Source organism: Siphateles boraxobius, unplaced genomic scaffold (genome assembly GCF_051911475.1).
Source record: "Siphateles boraxobius isolate OS27281-9 unplaced genomic scaffold, OSU_SipBor_1 269, whole genome shotgun sequence".
NCBI classification, from domain to species: Eukaryota; Metazoa; Chordata; class Actinopteri; order Cypriniformes; family Leuciscidae; genus Siphateles; species Siphateles boraxobius.
This window is the reverse complement of record NW_027508886.1, coordinates 1,071,973-1,094,839: the sequence shown is the minus strand read 5'-3', so window position 1 is coordinate 1,094,839 and position 22,867 is coordinate 1,071,973. Positions and strand designations below refer to the sequence as shown.

Sequence of the window (22,867 nt, the reverse complement as noted above, 5' to 3'; positions counted from 1 at the left end):
GGTTCCATTTCTATTTAGATTTAAATATAAATAGAATTTGCATAACCTCAATACAATAATAATTAAAGATGTACCTTTCTGGTGGAATCCAGTTTTAAGATGGATCCATAAGTGGAGGTGATACTAGCCTTGATATCCTCCAGCCTGAACAGGATGTCTTGGCTGTACACCACTGAAAGCCACTTATAGCTGGGAATTGCCACAGGTTGGGGAGGCTCTTCAAATGTTGCTGGCATCAGACAACTTTTGCTGGTAAAAGAAGCACACTCGCTGGTATACCGCGCAACCCTTTTCAGCCACTCTTCACTGTGGTTCTCTTTCAATTGGCCAATCAGTCGGACAGGGCCATTCCCCAGACCACGTTCCTGTAGGAGGCGTATCACCCTGATGTCACAGGCATATCTGTAATAAGAAATAAATTAAATATACATGGATAAGCAACTGACAAAAATCACACAATAATGTAACATACCGGCGGGTAAGAATGACCCTAAACTCAGAACGATGGGCCATGTCCAGCTGCTCAAGTATTTCCCTATTCCAAGACAGGTAGCTGCGGCACTTGGAGCAAATCAGAGTCTCTGTGACCAGGTTGTAAAAGCGGTCAATGTCAAGGACCTGACGCACCCGTCTGTGAAGACCTCCACTAGTCAGAGGGCTTTTACAGGCTTGGTCCGCGCACAGCAGCCTGACTTTCCACAGCCTATACGGCATCCACAGCAGTAAGGGATGGGCAAAAAATCTGGCTGATGTTGGTGCCTGGTGGTAAATAAGGGATGGCTGTGGAGGGAAATACCACAACTGGAGATCGTCCTGGAGCTCCAAATTCCCAAGAGCACCAACTCTGAACAATCCTGTGGAGACCCATTGGTGATCCTCCTGGGGCATGGTTTTAGGCCACAGGAGAGGAACTGCAGCAGAGTGCTCAGGCTGGAATGCGCTCTGTAGACAGAAAAGGACAGGTCAAATAAAAACAAAAAAATACTAACCAAACATAGTAACAAGTGCAATGTTTTACCACATCCACTCCTAAACTCTGCCCCTCCACTGGCCGATGCCGTTGTTTTGGAGGCGGTAATGGAGGAGAAAGAAAAAATGATTCTGCACTTGGAAGCTGTGGTGGAGAGATGGTTTGAGGAGGACCACCTGCTAGCACTGGAGCCTCACACACACGGGCAGCTGCATTTGTAGCAGTGGTTGAATGACTCTAAAAATACAAGGTATAAAAATATTGTATCATTGGAATTTTTTTTGTAGCAAAGAAATAATAATTATTCATTACTTACATGAGCTTTCCGTCCAACATGTAAATTTGGCTTTGCACTCTCCACATGCTTTCCACCAAATCTGGACTTATTAAACTTTAAAGAGAGAAGTATTAATATGACAACTGTGAACCATTTTAAAACACATGCCATAATATGTACCGAGGAAAGGGTGAGCTTGGGCCTTTTCACCAAACTTGCGGGTGTAGTGTCAGCTGTGGGACGTTCTACTGGAGCAGTGGTTGGGAGCTGAAATATGACAAGAATATAAAATATTTCCGTTATGAATTCTCTCTCACATAAAGCTATAAAATCTACCTACCATTAAGGAGCTACATTGCCCACTAGTTGATTGGTCTGCACTGCTTGTGGGTCTAGATGAGGCTGTAGGCACTTGCTGCTGCATAACAAAAATGTATAAAACAGTGCATATATACAGTATGAAATACAGTATGAAAGACTTAGAAAGATGATGGACAAAATCACCAGTGATTTAAAGAAAGCACAATACTACTGTTCTATTCCATGTTAATAGTATAAACAATAATGTATAAGAACCCCTTTCATGCAAATGACGTGACAAATTTAGATGTGGGTTTTTTATTCAGTTATTAGTGATGTAGTTAGTTTCAACCTTATGACCTTCTTTTACCTACTACGCAATTTCCTCTGCTGTGGAACAGACCTGTTGCCAAACCAACCCAGATAGAAACAACAGAAATTGTCCAAGAATACATTAATGTTAAGAAATACCACATCTTTATATTGTGTGCACACTGCATCAACTGTAGTTAAACTGAAAGAGCCCAAATTAGCCTACCTTATGAGGATGAAATCCACACAAACACATCTGTGGCTGGGAGAAAAGCGTTAGCTGTCCTTTCAGCTGCAGAGGGCTCTTCTCTATCTGTAAACAAAACAAAAGATGCCACTTATATTTATTTGTACAAGTTCTTGTTTTATGCTCATACTGTACATACTGAAAATATAATATGTCTACTACTCAAAATTAATATATATATATATATATATAAATATTCCTTTTGATACTTTTTCTACATACCTTCTGATACAGACTGTACCACTTCTTTTGCCTTGGAGCAGGTCGGTTACCTGCATCTGATGGCCAGACACCAGTGGAGGCAAAAGACCTAAAGCGCAATGCCTCATTGACCTGGGCTCATACAAATTGTTTTGTAGTAAAACGTATAATGTAACTGTTATGGATTATTTTGACTATAACAAATACTCAGATTAAACATTGTGTTATTTTATATACTTATTGTATTCTCATCCATTCACTTATGACTGGTCATTTTTTACCACAAGTGTATAAAAGTTAAAATAGCACCCAACAGGTAGAGACATTATCCAAATTTATTTTGTTACATTTTATGCCAGTGTTACAGTAGACTAGTACAATGAGATTTATTGTACATTGATTTATCCATTTCCTATAAAGTAACAAACACTATCAGATATGCTATTTTACTAGTTAATCCTGTCAGAAAACAAAATAAGTTTCGTTACTGACAAAAATGTACAATTGCCAAGCTCGATGATAACGTTAGCTATAGTTAACATAACGTTAGCTAACGTTACCTATACAAAAAAAATAAGGTTTGCTTGCTGACTGAAGTTACACAAAGTCAGACAAAATCGAATAAAACTATTTACATTACAAATTGAGCTGCGACAATTATACCTTATTACTTACAATTACAGCTAACGTTAACTTACCTGATCGTTTTACGGAGCAATCTTGCTATTCCTAAAATACAGAAAACGTTTATTAACAATAAATACAATAACTATAAATAACATAACGTTACCTGAGCGGAATATAAATTACAGCGGTGATGCGTTTATGCTCAACGTGTGGTGATCGGTGTATGAAAAATGGACATTGCCATTTCATTGGACGGCCAAAAAAGAGAATATGAGCGGAGATTGGATGGAATCTGCTCAAACTCAAAGATGGACAAAAATGGACTATGTGCGGTGATTTGTCTATGAAAAATGGACCTTGACATTTCATTGCACGGCCAAAAATGGAGCTCGTAACGTAATTGGTTTTGTAAAAGATGGAGCTCGACATTGTATTGGATAGATTTTACAGACGCACGGCTGTCAGGTACCGCCATTTCGGCCAGGTACTTGTATGGTTTAGCCAGCAGGGATGTCTGGGAGACCGCCCGTCATTTTCGAGAAGAGCAGAGCGAAGGTCCCAGAGAGAAAATGATTGGCCCGTACGGGGATCGAACCCGCGACCTTGGCGTTATTAGCACCACGCTCTAACCAACTGAGCTAACCGGCCTCTCTAATCAGGCTGAAGAGATTAAAAGCAAAGCCTAATAATGGGCTCGTCCGGGATTTGAACCCGGGACCTCTCGCACCCTAAGCGAGAATCATACCCCTAGACCAACGAGCCGAAACATACATCCTCCCTGCTGCTGCCGGGCCGCAAACAGTTCAGCTTGCATGGCTTAAAGCGCAATTTTTTTTATTAAATCTACAATTAAAAGGTAGCCAGTGCAAAGTTTCCAGCACAGAGGAAATGCGGCCTCTTTTTTTGTGGTCATTGGAAATCACGCTGCAGCGCCTGCACACGAATAATGAGAAGCTTACTTACAGGAGCCTGGTCTGCAACACTGGACCCAGTTGATGTTGCAGGAGCAGAGGCAGCACTTGGCTGGACAGAAGGCTGTGGAGGAGACTGCAGAGGAGGCTGAGCAGGGCGCAGAGGAGGAGACTGCAGAGGAGGCTGGGCAGAGCGCAGAGGAGGAGACTGCAGAGGAGACTGGGCAGGGCGCAGAGGAGGAGACTGCAGAGGAGGCTGGGCAGGGCGCTGCAGTCCTGTGGGTGGCTGTAGTGAGGATGGTCCTGGTGCAGAGGGACAGGGGTTGAAGGCCTTGCTGGAAAGATGGGAGTTGCTCTTTCCAGTGGACAGGAAGCTCTGCAGGCGAATGGGACACCTGGCCAGGGGTCCACAATGCTGGAGGAGCAGGATAAGGGGTAGGAGCAGGGGCAGTAGCACGGAGCAGGGCCTCTCGAGCCTGCAGTGGCTGGAGCGTAAAAAAACACAACAAAATTATCTTATTGTTTTAGACTTTCGCTGCATGACTTTCTCAGCTCTGCTGGACAGCTACTGCGATTACAAGGTTTACTGCAAAGCATGTATAATTAGTAGAGAGATGACATGATGATGAAAAGATGGAAGGAAGCAGTGAAAATCATCCTGTTTTTCATCCAAGCACCATTAGAAGAAATACAAGAGAAAAAAAGATGGGATCAGCCAAGTGTGAAGCGAAGCAGACCAAACACTACAACAGCCACTTATTCCAAGGGGAGTGGGGAAGTGTGAGATGACAAGAATGAGCTTTAGTCAGTCATTACGATAAAAAATGAAATAAAACCTTTTACATACACCTTTAAATTATCTTTTTTCCTTTGAGGATGTTCACTCAAAGAGTGAATGTAGATTGACACCTGAGAAGTGCCATTCCTCTGTGTTGTGAAATAAAATAATATGTCATTTAAAAAATACTGTTTTGTTTTATTTGTAATTGTTTGTAAAATATTGTTTAAGATTTACATACCTTGAGGAAGTTGTTCCTCAGCTTGCGAGGCTACAGTTGCCATCTCCAGGTCATCTTCCTCCTCAAAAAAATCCGTAGCAGCAGGGTCTGTAAAATAACATAAAACACTAAGCACATGTCACCAACACACTTGTATACGTTAAGTGATACTCACCACATGTAAAGAGCTGTCTCCGGGCTGCGGACTCAGACGCAGGATGTACACGTGGTCCGGCAGCTGTTGAACACGTATTTTCGTTAGACATATATACTGCATAATATATACTGTAATGATTTTAAAGCTTGCAAATCACTTACAGGGTTTGGCTGGAGACAAAATCTTTTGTGCCAGCTGTGAAGCAAATAAATGCTTCCCCCGCGCCAACAGGGCCTTCACATTGGTCGCCAGCAGTGGCCTATTCTTAGTGGCAGTAGGTGGAGGAGGAACAGACACAGTGGCAGTGGGCAAAGCAGCAGTGAGGACAGATGCAGTGGGCACAGTGGTGGTGGGCACGTGGGCAGGAGCCTGCCTCTTCAGCACGTATGCTTTGAAAAGGGCCATATTGGTGTTAGGCCTGGCCTTTGCCTTCTTCAGGTAGGTGATGAGAGCCTGGGCCTCCTTGCTTGGGTACTCATACACCTCCTTCATTGACCTACCCTTAAAATCCCCAAACTCCACCATCAGACATCCAGAGTCTCCTGACCTCTGGGCCTCCTGCAGCATGGCCTGTTTTATATGATACACCTCCACAGCCTCGCCTACCTCCCTGATCTGCGAGGTGTATCTGAGGAACAGGTGTTTGTTGTCCGACAGCGGGTTGTCCCTCTCCTCCTCCCCCAAAATGCTGCTGACCAGATAGCAGGCATACCCCAGTGAGTTCTCCAGCAGCCACAGGAACCTCTGACCCTGGTGTTTCCCAAACTGGATCTTGCAGTGAGCCAGAACCAGGAACTGGTCTCCAGGATTCCCTCCATTCTGCCTCACAAAGGCAGTGGCCTCAGCCAGGACCTACTCCATACACCTGGCCCTCCCTGCCAACACGATCTTCCTCCTATTGGCCTCCTCAGTTGGCCCCATAAGGAGTCGACCCTCAGAGGTTCTTCGTAAAACCGGGTATGCATACATAATCTGAAAGGACACAGGCATAAACAGAACGTTACATAGCTGTCATATTCCAACTGAAAGTATTTTACTACAGCTTTTGTTTTTTATGTAATTAATTATTATAATATTATAATAATTAATGATTATTATTATTATTATGAGCATAAGCATTATTGTTTTTTATACAACTGTGAATCACTTTGAATTGCCTTGTGTACAAATTGTAAATAGTGTGATGAACTTATTAATAAGAAAATAAATAACACTTCTTGGTACAATCTTGCTGGTATCATGCCATGCTTAAATCGTTTTGTTTTGTTTAGCTTTTGTGGCAGAGATTACTAAGAAACACCAAATATAACATAAAGGCGTTTATGACAATTCATAATAATATGATCATCAAACAGTTCTAAAACTTAAAATGGTATATCAAATCGTTTTGGTATATCTTTTATAACATAGTTGAGAATCATTTGTTGAAACAAAAAAACACTTGTTTTTGCCTATTCATGTCTTTTTAAATATGTATAACATAGTATTTAAAAAGATAACATAAATATGTATACTGGTGTATAACATAGTATAGTATAACATATATGAATTAAAAAAAAATTTTTTAAAGGTTTTAGTAAAAATCTTCTTGTGCTCAAAATAATGTAATGAATGACACAAAAAAATACTAAATTAACAACAACAAAAAATGGTTTAAGGAGGATGTAGCTTAAATAGCGGTCGGCTAATTATCTTGACAGTAGTGGCATGTTTTTTACTGTATATCATGGTAAAGTTGCAGGTTCACATGTACAGAAGAAAACTTGTGCTATTACACGCTAGCTAGCTTTATTGGCATGTTTAATTGTCTAAAAACAAACACTGTTTATGAATAAATAATGATCGATTATACAGTCGTGAAGAATAGACTTACCTGTTGCAAAGATTGCAAAGATGACGATAATAATAGCGGTCGCCGATTGGTCAAAAGTAAGCCACAGGAGCAGAGCCAGGAGAGAAATGCGATTGGTCAAAAGTAAGCCACAGGAGAGAAAGGCGATTGGTCAAAAGTAAGCCACAGGAGAGAAACACGATTGGTCAAAAGTAAGCCACAGGAGAGAACGCGATTGGTCAAAAGTAAGCCACAGCAGAGAAACACGATTGGCTCACGTGGGCTTACTTTGGGCTTACTTTGGCTCAATCGGTAGGAAGCAGTAGGCGCAAGCGAGAGGTAGTGGGATAGATGCCTGCATTCTCCAGTGCTGTCCATCCTTTTTACGCCCCCCCCTTCAAGGGGCACTACCTAGATGAGCTCTTGCGGCTCAGTGCTGCCGAAAAAGTTTTTTCGAACGAGGTACTGCACACATTCCTGGCAAAAGCAGGTCCACCGAGATTTGAACTCGGATTGCTGGATTCAGAGCCCAGAGTGCTAACCATTACACCATGGAACCTTGGCGAGTGTCAACTTTTCCCATGAGCAGCAGAGATTTAAGTCATTGAGTCCAGAAGCACGATAGCAAGGATTTAAGTCATTGAGTCCAGAAGCACGATAGCAAGGAGCAAATGAAGCCTTTGCTTTTTAAGCCCATGTTTCCCCAATTCCGACTCGGTTTGAGAGTGCCAATCTCACCGCCACGTCAGCAGTTGCGCATCACCTCTGTTTTTTCTCTCCCTTTAGGCAAGGAACTGTTGTGGTTTAGCCAGCAGCGATGTCTGGGAGACCGCCCGTCATTTTCGAGAAGAGCAGAGCGAAGGTCCCAGAGAGAAAATGAGTAGCCCGTACGGGGATCGAACACCCGACCTTGGCGTTATTAGCAGCACGCTCTAACCAACTGAGCTAACCGGCACATTTTATCCCCAATTTCTCAGAAATATCCTGGTTGCCCTAATCATGCTGAAGAGATTAAAAGCAAAGCCTAATAATGGGCTCGTCCAGGATTTGAACCCTGGACCTCTCGCACCCTAAGCGAGAATCATACCCCTAGACCAACGAGCCGCAACAAACATAATCCCTGCTGCTGCCGGGCCGAAAACATTTCAGCCTGCATGGCTTAAAGGGCAATTTTTTTATTAAATCTACAATTAAAAGGTAGCCAGTGCAAAGGTGCAGCACAGAGGAAATGCGGCCTCTTTTTTTGTGGTCATTGGAAATCACGCTGCAGCACCTGCACACGTGCTAGGGATCGCACCTCGTCTTTGTCTTTGAGAGCGATGGACACCTTCTCTCCATCATCGAGGGGAATTAGCTCAAATGGTAGAGTGCTCGCTTAGCATAAAAAGGGGTCCAATCTTTGCGCCCCGCACACAAGCGAAAAGGACGCAGATAACGTGAAAAAACGCTCAAATTTGCCCTCCAACAATATTCGGGCTATATTCCTGTACTTTATGGAAGAGTTTTAGTTACATGTGAAACAAGTCACACTCCGCCGGCTGTGCTCGAACCCGTGTTCTGCGCGACTAGTGTGTGATCAACTGCGCATGCGCCTTCACTTGGTTATCAATGTGACATATCATTATATTGATTGTTATTAATTGTGTATATTATTTTTTAAAAAGCATATTACATGTTTATGGTTTAATAAAACTTATACAAATGTTGATTCAAATATGTGTTTTTTGTGTGTGGGATTGATTGATGTGATTTATCTGATTTATTTTAGGACACTTCAAATGTTTTATACACACAAATGCACACAAATATCGAAATGTATTTTTTTTTATTAAAAGGAATACACACAAATATTGAAATAAGTACACACACACATAAATATATGGACATACACACAATACCGGTATATATGTTATATACAATGTATACTCTATGAAAGAGTGGGTGGGCCCATGTACAGTTTGCACATTCCAGTCCCAAGGCAATTAAAAGCAGCACAATGAATAAGAGTGTGAACAGTATTTACTTACTAAAACTACAAGACATTAATGAACAACAATAAACAACTAACAATGTAGAAATAGAATAGAACATTCTGTAATATAAATTAAACAAACAAGACATTACAGAAAGATTGAGAGAAAAAAACGAACATAACTGTATTTACACATAGATATTTATTTACAGGTATTTACAAACAATCTTTTTCTGTGTTAGAAGATTTTTATTATGGAGGTGGCTGTCCAGTTTTTTTCTGCTGGCGCTGTTCTACCAGCCACTTTTCTAAAGATTTGCCACCAGAGACACTGGGGCAAAACGTGGCACTGCCGAAGCGGCTGTAGACGAACTCCTTGGTTTTGGGCTTGCCACACTTAGAGCATTTGTTATATGCCACTTCACGGACATATTTCCTTTAGTGGGCTCCACTGGCCTCCTCTTCTGCCCTGCGTCGTCTGTTCCTCTGAGTGAAGCGCGACACAGACACCGGGGCAGTGGGAGCAGGAGCCTCTCGCACGTCAGGAAACACTGGAGTTGGAGCCAGGAGAGGAGCAGCTGAAGCGCCACCTGCACCAGCTGCCAGCAGCGTGGGCGCAGTGTTCAATAAAATGAACTGGGGCACTGGCACAGGAACTGGGGGAGGAGTAGGAGCTGCTGGGGTAATTGGCCTCACAATTGCAGCACTGGCAGGTCGTCTGCCCGGCCGTAGCTTAGGAGCCTGTCCCGCTCTGTTAGGAGGAAGGACAAACTCGTGCCGGGACCCTGATGTGGAGGGAGCCTCATCCAGCTCTTCCCGCGGAGCAGGAACCTGTGAACTGGCCACAGCGATGCGGTCTTCTGCAGCAAGGCCCTGGGTAAGGACAGTCACTTACTAGTTGTTCTCCCTTCGATTAAACCTGCAATCAAAAAATGTATTCATAATAAATAACTGCTATCCCTTTCTTTCAAATGTCAATGTAAAACCATGCTTACCACTGAGTGAGAGTCCTCTGATTCAGCATAAACAGCTGAAGTGACGTGGCCTCCATCAGAGTTTGGCAGTTCAGCACCAGGTCTCGGATGTGGTGGTAATCCGTGAGCACCTTAGTCCAACGAGGAAGACGGACTCCATCCTTCTTAGTTGGGGACTTGTGAAGTGCTCACAGTTTGATACACATGGCCTCAACTAAGCGACTGGTGGTGGGCCACTGAGCTGGCCCCCCAGGATGACCAATCAGGCACCTCTTCACACTGTCCACACCCGGTGTCACTCCTGTGTTTTTCGGAGCCTTGAAGCGTCCGTGGGTCAGTTTGGGCTGGTGTCTGGTCTGATAGGGGATTTTCCTCTTGTCCCCATCAGGAAGAGCAGTCCACAGACGGATGACCTCTGTGACCTGCTGCTCGTCCAGGTAGAGTGCCTGACGGAGGGACACCAGGTACTCAGCCAGATCCTGCACCTTATCCCAGCCTGCAACGCCATCGGGTCCAAGAACAGGAGCCTGCAGGAAAGTATTACAATAACAATACACAGCATGTTAAATGTCAGAGTGTAAAAGCAAATAGAAACTAATAATGAGAAGCTTACTTACAGGAGCCTAGTCTGCAACACTGGACCCAGTTGATGTTGCAGGAGCAGAGGCAGCACTTGGCTGGACAGAAGGCTGTGGAGGAGACTGCAGAGGAGGCTGAGCAGGGCGCAGAGGAGGAGACTGCAGAGGAGGCTGGGCAGGGCACAGAGGAGGAGACTGCAGAGGAGGCTGGGCAGGGCGCAGAGAAGGAGACTGCAGAGGAGGCTGGGCAGGGCGCAGAGTAGGAGACTGCAGAGGAGGCTGGGCAGGGCGCTGCAGTCCTGTGGGTGGCTGTAGTGAGGATGGTCCTGGTGCAAAGGGACAGGGGTTGAAGGCCTGGGGGCCGCTGCTGTGGACTGGGACCGGCTCAATGGGGTCATAGAGGACTGGCACTGTGAGGTCCTCAGGTTCCTCCTCAACAAAGCCTTCGTCCTGCACCACCTCATCAGTCATCTGCTCCACCAGCCGATCCTCCTCTTCTGGGTTATACATAACAGTCAGGGATTTCCCAGACTGACTGTACAGATACTCCATACCCAGCTGCTCCCCTGCAAAAGAACACACATACAAAGCACATTCACATTATTATAGCTGTAGTGGCTATTTGTCCATAACAAACTGATACAAAAAAAAATCAAACTTTTCAAAGTTTGATCGTTTGTAGGCTTGACGCAGTTTAACAGATCAAAAAATTAAAATACTAAACAAGAAGATAATAAGCATAAATGCAAAATAAAGCAAATTCACTTTAGCAAAAGAAAGCAAAGAAATAAGGCTATAAAGGGTCAAATTAAGCCTAAATTAAACAAAGTACAAATAACTCCAACAATTGTTGAATTATTTGAAATACAATATAAAAAATGTACACTCAAACACTCATACACCTGTATAATGTATAATCTTTTGTTTGAGATAACATTAATAATTCTCACCTGTGTAAGCCGCTGGAGGCTGGTAGCGATCATCCAGGGACATCTTCAGCACTTTGCGGCTGAGCCGGTCCATTGCCTCCCTCTCAACGCTACTGTAGGTCCTCAGGTCAGTCTTCCCCTCACTGCTTCATCCATCCGGTCCTGGTTACAGCGCATCAGGCCTTCCAGGAGATAGAGCTGGAAATGCGCATCACTGGCACTGGTCCCTACAGGTCAAATAAAGTCAAATATTAGTTATCTATGTATTCAGTATGGCAGAATAGGTTATAAAAGTTTAAAGTTTTTTGCAGGTTATAAAAGTTATAACCTACCTGGGATGAAGCGATTTAAATGGAGGTGGAAAGACTCCAAGGAGGTGGAGCCACGAGCACAGCGATAGCAGCTGAGCTCCACACCACCCTTCTTCAGTGTGTCTGTCTTCTGGTACAGAGGGAAGCCCTCTGGGTCCTGAATACAGGTGATGTGCCTCTGCTGGTCTATCCAGACCTGTTGGATTCGCTCGTGGTCCAGCAGTGGTACACCCACAGTGTCCCTCCCCTTCTCACTGTCCATCTCATCAATGAGCACCTTGATCCTCCAGGTGGTCTCCTCCACTCCTTCTGCTCCGCTTGCGACAGTGCAGTGCCAACTCCTTCCTGGTGATCAGCTTATCCAGAGCCTTCTCTAAGACTGGACCAGCTCCTCTGGCCTGTAACTCCCCCTGTTTGACCAACCGTAGAGCAGCGACATCATCTGGATCCAGCTCAAAGATGCACCTGGAAAGCCGAGCCATGAAGGTGCCGTAGAGCTGATGAGCCTCCGTGATGACACCTGCTGCAAAGCGCCGCATGAAGTGCCAAATGTCTAGGCGCACTTGGAGCTCATCCCACTCTATGAACATGGCTCTTACCTGTGACTGTCTGTGCGCGTGTGGGCTGCAGCAGTCTCTGTCCACATACATGACGGTGGGTGGTGCCACTCCCGCCTTCCTGTACCGCTTCATGAGACCCACCGCCATGGGCCACAATCCATGCCCCTCTGCCGCTGTGAGGACTGACACCAACACCTGGCCGTGCTCATTGCCTACATTAGTGCACCAACCAGCAGTGTTGGCAGCAGCGCCGGCCAGTTTTTTTGTGACCTATGTAAAAAAAAAAACAGTAGAATAAACAATTGTCAGAAAAATTTAAGATAATAACAATTATTATTACTCAAACTTGACTTTTTATACCTTTTTGGTGGAGTCCATCTTGAGGACAGAGCCAAAGACTTGGGTTTGGGGACGGGTGGGAGGGGTGGGGGCGCAGAAAAGAGTGGAGGCTCAACGATGGAAGACTCTGTGAAGGGCTCACAGACAGTGAGGTACTCCAGCGTCCGCTGTGACCACGCTGAGATGTGTTGCTGCTGCAGCTTTTTGTGAAGCTGTGTGACACTGTTGTCTCGGGTCCTCTCCCGCATCATTATGACTACACGGTAGCCACACGATTACCTACAGACAGTCAAATAATTCTGTTCAGTGCCACATCTTATTATTTCAATGTTAATATCAGTAAATCAACGTATTTGATTTTATACAGTACAACAAATTACAGTGCATTGCTCTAAATATGAATGTGTTCTACCTGTATGTTAGAATGGCGGGGAATTTTCTGCGGTGTCCCATGTCGAGCTGTCCCAGGATGTCTTCAGACCAGGCTGGATACTTCTTCTTGCACCCTTTGCACTCCAGATACTCTGTTGCCATGTCATACCACCCGTCTATGTCCAGGACCTTGCGCACAGTGCGATAAAGGCCAGCAGCTGTCAGCTTGTGGTTATTGCAGGCTGGCTGGACACAGACAAGTGGAGTGGACCACATCTTCAGCGGCATCCAGAGGAACAGAGGGCGGCAGAAGAAGATATCAGGAGAAGTAGGGGGCTGGGTGAAGACGGTCGGGGGCTGGGGAGGATGTAACGGTGGTAGCCGCCCTAATACAAATAAATGACTTTAAAGAAAAGTTCAGGCGCCAGACAGGATTAAACCTGTCAAACAATTAACTTAACCCAGGATAGCAGAAAAGGTAACCACCTGTTACACAACAAATTATAATAATAATCCCAGAAAAAAGGTCAGTTCGCAAGGGATATTTATTTTTCCACACATGTTCATAATCATAAATCACTCAAAAAAATGAAATGGCCCCACAAAAAAAAGAAGGAGGAAAAAAAAAATCAGAAGTGAAATTCACACTAGCGGTCTCTGGTCGTCGAGATCTGTGCCGGGAACCGACCGCGAAATGTCCATAAGGAAAAAGAGAGAGAGAGAAAAAAAATTTTGGTAAATTACCAACATTAAATCAACAGCACAATCATTTTAAATAAGCACACAGAATGTGTGAATATGAAAGCTATGCGAGTGGGTGCGTGCATGGATAGAAGTGCGTGTAATGGCGGCGCAGGGGTACTGACCAAGTTTGCAGATATTGTAGGCACCAATGAGTATCGCGGGTCATCAGACACCAAGATAGGTGGACAAGCAGTTTTCCGCGTTGCCTTCAGAACAGCTCACGACGGTCGGTCTGGAAGCGCACTGCTTCAGTCACGCACCAGACATATTACGTTTCACATGAAACAGCTGATTGACACGCACGCCGTCTTTCCACCAAATCATCACTCATACTGGCAAACCTCATGTGCAAACAAACGGATGACGCTCCAAATTCAGTTACTTCACAATCCCTTTAAATACAACTTCCTTCCGTTGTTAATTGACACGCTCCACCCAAAATCACGCTAAAATGAAAGTGAAAGTAATCAATGTTGTGGGACAGATTATCTTATTCTGAAGTCCAGAAGCACGATAGCAAGGAGCAAATGAAGCCTTTGCTTTTTAAGCCCATGTTTCCCCAATTCCGTTCACCTCTGCTTTTTCCCTCCCTTCCGCAAAGAACCTAAAAAGGTTCCACCGAGATTTGAACTCGGATCGCTGGATTCAAAGCGCAATTTTTTGATTAAATCTACAATTAAAAGGTAGCCAGTGCAAAGTTGCCAGCACAGAGGAAATGCGGCCTGTTTTTTTGTGGTCTTGGAAATCACGCTGCAGCACCTGCACACGTGCTAGGGATCGCGCCTCGTATTTGTCTTTGAGAGCGATGGACACCTTCTCTCCATCATCGAGGGGAATTAGCTCAAATGGTAGAGCGCTCGCTTAGCATGCGAGAGGTAGCGGGATCGATGCCTGCATTCTCCAGTGCTGTCCATCCTTTTTACGCCCCCCTTCAAGGGGCACTACCTAGATGTGCTCTTGCGGCTCAGTGCTGCCGAAAATGTTTTCTCGAACGAGGTACTGCACACATTCCTGGCAAATGCAGATCCCACCGAGATTTGAACTTGGATCGCTGGATTCAAAGCCCAGAGTGCTAACCATTACACCATGGAACCAACACACTCTGCTAGCTGGCTGTCTGAGAGGCAGATAGCGATGAGGCTAGGTGGAATCAGGTAGACTAAAAGAGGCCGCCGTGGTTCCTCTGCCGAAACCTGGGATTGAACCAGGGACCTTTAGATCTTCAGTCTAACGCTCTCCCAACTGAGCTAAAGCTGGGGAACAATAGTCTGTATAAGATGGGGAAGAATTGAGGGGGAGGGGCGCGAGGGGAGGAGAAAAATCACATAGATTTTTGAACATGAACATGAGAACATGAGTTTTCTTGCTGGGTCTAATGTCTTTTTTATTCATTTCAAGATTTATTTAGTGCAATATAAGGGATGCAGTTCAGCTTGCAGGCGAATTTACCATGTATTTAATTATTAACGCATTGCATTTAAATTTTTTCTTCTTTTGATCAAAAGGAGGTACTGAACCACATTTTTAGGGACTTCCCAATGATCTAACTTTATAAACACTCTGCATTGATGACCCAGTATTATCAAATGGTAGAATGGAAGTACATTTAGTGTACTGATATATTGCAGGAGTATCTAATAATGATTAATAGTAAACTACCACCTATTACTGTAACCTTGATTTAAAAAATAAATAAACAGTATGGGCATTCTGCATGTATCTCTTCTTTTATGTAATTTGACTTCGAACACTCCACCTAAGCCTGCTATATCACATCACTGTCACTATCAGCCATTAACTAAACAATAAACATAAAACAGATCAATAAAATATTTAAAAAATGTTTTTTTATTCTTTTCACGTCGAAATATAAAACATATAATGTACAATTTATAATATACATACAAATATACAACATTCAACAAAATATGTACAAACAAATCACGTTTGGTATAGTATTTAAAATAAATCACTATTTACAAGTAAAAAGAAAACAAACAAACAGAACTGAACTATATACAACCCATTAACCTAGAACAAATACAACAGTTTGTGTATATGTTGTGGGCAGCACAATGAATCACAATCAAATTGAATAAATTTTTTTTATAAAAAATAAAAAAATCAAATAAAAAATAGTGCAATTATTTCGGTATTAGTTTTGCAAAACAACTAAATATTTTACTATAATAAAAACAAAATCTTCACAACATAAAATACAATGATGTACTATTTTCTCATCATTCTAAGCCACTGCTCTTTGGTTAGGGTCTCCCTGTTTGGGCAGTAAATTCTGCCTTTGAACTGGCTATGGCCAGTGTCTGTGGTGCGTGGCTCTCCACATTTAGTGCATCTGTTGGATGTGACTGTTCTAGTGTATTTACGCTTTTCTTTTTGTGGAGTGTCTTGCATTTGACAAGGGCCAGTTGTGCTCTCAGAATGTGGTGTGCAAACTCTCCTGGGTGCAGTGGTCTGGGGTGGCGGCAGAAGCAGAATGCTACTTGCTGTGGTGGTTGGTGGCACTATTAGTGGCATGTAAAAAACTACTGGCCGAGCTGTATGTTGTTTTGGCTGTATGGTTCTCAGCTCAGCTCTATCTTTGACAACTAGCTTGGTTTTTGCCAACCCAGCCGTGTCAGGTGGCATGTTGTAAGTGTGTTCATGCATGTGTGGTGTGACTTGAGTGGGCCTAGTGTTTACTGGGAGTAGTGGTTCACTGGCAACAGGGCGTTCATCAGGCAGTACCAACCCTTGCATCAGAATTGCAACTTCTTGTGCCTTGAATCTTTTGTTATGCCACTGTATCAACGTGGTCTGATTTACAGTAACAAGTTGCAGAGTTGTATCTTTCAAAATAATGCCGTTGATTAAAATGAGCTGTCGAATCTTTTTATAATCATTTAGAATTAGTGACCATCTTGAAAGGGTTTGGTGTCCAATTTTCTTGGGGCTATTATGAATGTTGCACAATCTGATAAATATTGTTTCTACAAGACGGCTGCAGTTTGGCCACTGAGCAGCTGAACCAGTAGAACCAAGTATACACCTTTTTGTGCTTTCAACTCCTGCAAATACAGCCTTCTTTTTCGGAGACCTAAACCGACCAGTGAGCAGTCTCTCCTGATGTCGAGCAGCGTAAGAAATCCGGTCCTTATCGTGTTGCTCCAAGTTCTGCCAAAGACCCACAATGGTACTGGCCTGCTGATTGGTAAGAGTGAGGCCTTTTTCATTTCTTAGCTCCACCAAGTATTCCGCAAGCTCATCAACACGATCCATTCCTGCCAAACTCTGTTCATCCACGGCCTAGGAGGAAGTATTACATTAGATTTGAAGTATTTCAAGAAGGTCAAACATCAATAAATATAAAGCATACTGGTATTTCTCTTACAACTTGCTCTGAAGATGTAGATTGTCCAGGTAACCCAGACGGGACCCCGAGCAGGTGAGTGGACTGGACAGGAGGAGCAGACGCATGTTGGACCCCCAGCAGGTGAGCGAACTGGACAGGAGGAGCAGACGCATGTTGGACCCCCAGCAGGTGAGTGGACTGGACAGGAGGAGCGGGTGCAGACGGGACCCCCAGCAGGTGAGTGGACTGGACAGGAGGAGCGGGTGCAGATGGGACCCCCAGCAGGTGAGTGGACTGGACAGGAGGAGCAGACGCATGTTGGACCCCCAGCAGGTGAGTGGACTGGACAGGAGGAGCGGGTGCAGATGAGACCCCCAGCAGGTGAGTGGACTGGACAGGAGGAGCAGACGCATGTTGGACCCCCAGCAGGTGAGTGGACTGGACAGGAGGAGCACACGCATGTTGGACCCCCAGCAGGTGAGTGGACTGGGAAGGAGGAGCAGACGCATGTTGGACCCCCAGCAGGTGAGTGGACTGGACAGGAGGAGCAGACGCATGTTGGACCCCCAGCAGGTGAGTGGACTGGACAGGAGGAGCAGACGCATGTTGGACCCCCAGCAGGTGAGTGGACTGGGCAGGAGGAGCAGACGCATGTTGGACCCCCAGCAGGTGAGTGGACTGGACAGGAGGAGCAGACGCATTTTGGACCCCCAGTAGGTGAGTGGACTGGACAGGAGGAGCGGGTGCAGATGGGACCCCCAGCAGGTGAGTGGACTGGACAGGAGGAGCGGACTGACCAGAAATCTCAGGAGCACAAGAAGCAGGTAGCACTGAGATCATATCAGATGTGTCCAAAAGTTAATCCGCAAGAGTGACCTCAATATGTTCAAGTTCTTCAAAGCCCTCATCAGTCTCTACTGGCTCTTCCAACTGCTCCAGCAATGTATTTGCCTCCTCGGAGTCTGGCGCCATACACTGTAGAGGTTCATTGTTCTGCCTCAACAGATACTGCACTCCAATCAGTTCACCTGAAAATGCAAAACCAATATTTAAAAAAAAAAAAAACTACATAGAAACAGAGAAAGAACTATGAGCATAAACATACAATATTAAATATGAATACCTGTGTACTTCGCGGGTGGTGTAAAAGAAGGAATCAGCTTCCTGCCAAAAACCTTCTCATAATCTTTATTAACGCTGTGAACCAGCTCGCCCGAGTATATGCGCAGGCCCGAGGTCTCTGCCTCCAGAGCAGCTGCTGCCCTGTTGTGGTTCCAGCGATGTACCCCATCTAGTAGGTAGATCTGGAAGTTGAGCAAGCTTGCACTGTTTCCTAAAGTAAATACAAAAAAACGGCAAAAGGAATAAGGTCAAGTATTTCTGTTAAACATAAACATTATTGAGTTGCACGTACCTGGAATGAACCGGTTTAAATGACAGTGGAATGACTCCAAAGATGTAGGACCTCTGGCACAGTGCAGTGTCTGCAGTTGCACTCCTCCCTTGGTGATGGTGCCAGTCTGTGTGTACAGCGCCACACCATCAGTGGTGCATCCCACAGCCAGGCGTCGCATATAGTGCCAGATGTCGAGGCGAACAATCAAGTTAGGCCATCCAGCAAATCCGGCCTTCAGCTTGGTCTCACCCACATCCTTGCAGCAGCCACAGTCCACATAGAGAGCAACAGGAGGGTCTACACCGGCAGCTTTATACCTGCGAGAAATAATTATCAAAAATAATTAAAGAATTTCATCATCAAACAACAGTAAATTACAAATGCAAATTGTAAATAGCAAATTCTAAACTAAGGACAAGTTAAATTACATGTAAGTGAAAATGTATTACAGGTAACATACCTGTCTACCAAGCCAGCTGCCATAAGATCCAAACCTGGTCCCTCACCAGCAGTCAAGACACTGATGAGCACTTGACCCATCTCGTTACCAACGGATGTCAGCCACTGTGCAGTGCCTTTTGCCGGTCCTGAGAGCTTTTTGGTGATCTAAAACAAACATATATATTAAACCAATAGTAGCAACACCTTCAATGGTTCTATTGCATTAATATAGAGCTTATGCGTGTAATGTCATAAACAAAATTTTGTGGTTATCTCTGCAATGTTATTCTTGTTTTAATCTTTGAATTGTCCCCTCAATTTGACATTCCATCTTATGTTATTGTTTAAGTTGTTCATTCATTTGAGGTTCCATTTCTATTTAGATTTAAATATAAATAGAATTTGCATAACCTCAATACAATAATAATTAAAGATGTACCTTTCTGGTGGAATCCAGTTTTAAGATGGATCCATAAGTGGAGGTGATACTAGCCTTGATATCCTCCAGCCTGAACAGGATGTCTTGGCTGTACACCACTGAAAGCCACTTATAGCTGGGAATTGCCACAGGTTGGGGAGGCTCTTCAAATGTTGCTGGCATCAGACAACTTTTGCTGGTAAAAGAAGCACACTCGCTGGTATACCGCGCAACCCTTTTCAGCCACTCTTCACTGTGGTTCTCTTTCAATTGGCCAATCAGTCGGACAGGGCCATTCCCCAGACCACGTTCCCGTAGGAGGCGTATCACCCTGATGTCACAGGCATATCTGTAATAAGAAATAAATTAAATATACATGGATAAGCAACTGACAAAAATCACACAATAATGTAACATACCGGCGGGTAAGAATGACCCTAAACTCAGAACGATGGGCCATGTCCAGCTGCTCAAGTATTTCCCTATTCCAAGACAGGTAGCTGCGGCGGCACTTGGAGCAAATCAGAGTCTCTGTGACCAGGTTGTAAAAGCGGTCAATGTCAAGGACCTGACGCACCCATCTGGGAAGACCTCCACTAGTCAGAGGGCTTTTACAGGCTTGGTCCGCGCACAGCAGCCTGACTTTCCACAGCCTATACGGCATCCACAGCAGTAAGGGATGGGCAAAAAATCTGGCTGATGTTGGTGCCTGGTGGTAAATAAGGGATGGCTGTGGAGGGAAATACCACAACTGGAGATGGTCCTGGAGCTCCAAATTCCCAAGAGCACCAACTCTGAACAATCCTGTGGAGACCCATTGGTGATCCTCCTGGGGCATGGTTTTAGGCCACAGGAGAGGAACTGCAGCAGAGTGCTCAGGCTGGAATGCGCTCTGTAGACAGAAAAGGACAGGTCAAATAAAGACAAAAAAATACTAACCAAACATAGTAACAAGTGCAATGTTTTACCACATCCACTCCTAAACTCTGCCCCTCCACTGGCCGATGCCGTTGTTTTGGAGGCGGTAATGGAGGAGCAAGAAAAAATGATTCTGCACTTGGAAGCTGTGGTGGAGAGATGGTTTGAGGAGGACCACCTGCTAGCACTGGAGCCTCACACACACGGGCAGCTGCATTTGTAGCAGTGGTTGAATGACTCTAAAAATACAAGGTATAAAAATATTGTATCATTGGAATTTTTTTTGTAGCAAAGAAATAATAATTATTCATTACTTACATGAGCTTTCCGTCCAACATGTAAATTTGGCTTTGCACTCTCCACATGCTTTCCACCAAATCTGGACTTATTAAACTTTAAAGAGAGAAGTATTAATATGACAACTGTGAACCATTTTAAAACACATGCCATCATATGTACCGAGGAAAGGGTGAGCTTGGGCCTTTTCACCAAACTTGCGGGTGTAGTGTCAGCTGTGGGACGTTCTACTGGAGCAGTGGTTGGGAGCTGAAATATGACAAGAATATAAAATATTTCCGTTATGAATTCTCTCTCACATAAAGCTATAAAATCTACCTACCATTAAGGAGCTACATTGCCCACTAGTTGATTGGTCTGCACTGCTTGTGGGTCTAGATGAGGCTGTAGGCACTTGCTGCTGCATAACAAAAATGTATAAAACAGTGCATATATACAGTATGAAATACAGTATGAAAGACTTAGAAAGATGATGGACAAAATCACCAGTGATTTAAAGAAAGCACAATACTACTGTTCTATTCCATGTTAATAGTATAAACAATAATGTATAAGAACCCCTTTCATGCAAATGACGTGACAAATTTAGATGTGGGTTTTTTATTCAGTTATTAGTGATGTAGTTAGTTTCAACCTTATGACCTTCTTTTACCTACTACGCAATTTCCTCTGCTGTGGAACAGACCTGTTGCCAAACCAACCCAGATAGAAACAACAGAAATTGTCCAAGAATACATTAATGTTAAGAAATACCACATCTTTATATTGTGTGCACACTGCATCAACTGTAGTTAAACTGAAATAGCCCAAATTAGCCTACCTTATGAGGATGAAATCCACACAAACACATCTGTGGCTGGGAGAAAAGCGTTAGCTGTCCTTTCAGCTGCAGAGGGCTCTTCTCTATCTGTAAACAAAACAAAAGATGCCACTTATATTTATTTGTACAAGTTCTTGTTTTATGCTCATACTGTACATACTGAAAATATAATATGTCTACTACTCAAAATTAATATATATATATATATATATATATATATATATATTCCTTTTGATACTTTTTCTACATACCTTCTGATACAGACTGTACCACTTCTTTTGCCTTGGAGCAGGTCGGTTACCTGCATCTGATGGCCAGACACCAGTGGAGGCAAAAGACCTAAAGCGCAATAGTAGTTATATGATTCGGCTTATGTCAAAATGATTTATGACCCTATGATTGACAGGTGGGCGGGGCTAACCTTTGACCTTCCGGAGGGTGTTCCGGAGGTCCTTTGATGTAGGGATTAACCTTTGACCTTCCGGAGGGGTTGTTCCGGAGGTCCGTTAATGTAGGGATTAACCTTTGACCTATCGATCGATCAAGTTGACAGTTGTCTTTACCCTATTGACCTTTGTATGATATATGAAGTTGCCAGTTGTCTTTGCCAGTTGTCTTTGCCCCATTGATTTTGACCTATTGACCCCGGGGGGAAATAACTTCTTGGTGTGGGAAATCCCCTCCGTGTCGGGGTGACAAAATAATTTTTCTAATGTTGCATATAGATTAGAATAGATTAGAATTACAAAAGTAAAATAATCTTACCGTTTCACTATGGTGAAGAATTGGATTAAAGTTGACAGTCTCCGCACTGTGTGTGTGCGTCTGTCTGTGAGTGTGTGCGTGTCATCCGATATCCTGGCATTCCTGAGCACGCTATATAAATGGGGATAGTGGAAAAAGTTTTTCTAATAATGCTACATATCTCACACTAGAGTTGAAAAACATTGATCTTTTAAAATGGTTATAAAATGTACATTTAGTAATTTACAAATATTTTTCATACTAACTAAAGTAGATTTGAAAAACATTCATTCCTTTAAAATAAATATCTTACTGATCCAAGTATTTAAAAAATAAAATCATCTCACCGTTTCACTATGGTGAAAAAAGCCCCCATGTGCGTTTCTCTCACACCCCTTGCATTTTGACAGTCTTTGAGTTAAATGTGTGTCTGTGTGACACCCGATATCCTGGCATTCCTGAGCACGCTATATATATGGGTATAGTGAGAAAAAAGAGATTGTTTCTAATAATTTCACATATTTTACACTAGAGTTGAAAAACATTGATCTTTAAAATGGTTATAAAATGTACATTTAGTAATTTACAAATATTTTTTCATACTAACTAAAGTTGAAGTACATTGATCTTTTAAAAGTGTATCAAATATCTTTTCAAAACAAAAATAAAATCATCTTACATTTTAGAGAGTTGAAGAAGTAAATCCCAACACATCATTGTCAATATAACGTATGAATGTATTTACAAAAATATCCTCGAGTGTTTTTCTCCCACACCGGTCATTTTGACACTCTGTGATTCAGAGTGGAGGAGGAATGTGTGTGTGTGTGTGTGTGTGTGTGTGTGTGTGTGTGTGTGTGTGTGTGTGTGTGTG

At 43.6% G+C, this 22,867-nt stretch overlaps 4 non-coding genes across 4 annotated transcripts; all 4 read right to left on the bottom strand.

Moving 5' to 3' along the window:
* Positions 1-3,508: 3,508 nt before the first annotated feature.
* trnai-aau (transfer RNA isoleucine (anticodon AAU)) lies at positions 3,509-3,582 on the bottom strand. The gene has a single exon. It is a non-coding gene; the product is annotated as a tRNA-Ile (tRNA).
* Positions 3,583-3,624: 42 nt separating this feature from the next.
* Positions 3,625-3,696, bottom strand: trnap-agg (transfer RNA proline (anticodon AGG)). The gene has a single exon. It is a non-coding gene; the product is annotated as a tRNA-Pro (tRNA).
* A 4,167-nt stretch (positions 3,697-7,863) lies between these two features.
* trnap-agg (transfer RNA proline (anticodon AGG)) lies at positions 7,864-7,935 on the bottom strand. The gene has a single exon. It is a non-coding gene; the product is annotated as a tRNA-Pro (tRNA).
* Positions 7,936-14,632: 6,697 nt separating this feature from the next.
* trnaq-uug (transfer RNA glutamine (anticodon UUG)) lies at positions 14,633-14,704 on the bottom strand. The gene has a single exon. It is a non-coding gene; the product is annotated as a tRNA-Gln (tRNA).
* Positions 14,705-22,867: the final 8,163 nt, after the last annotated feature.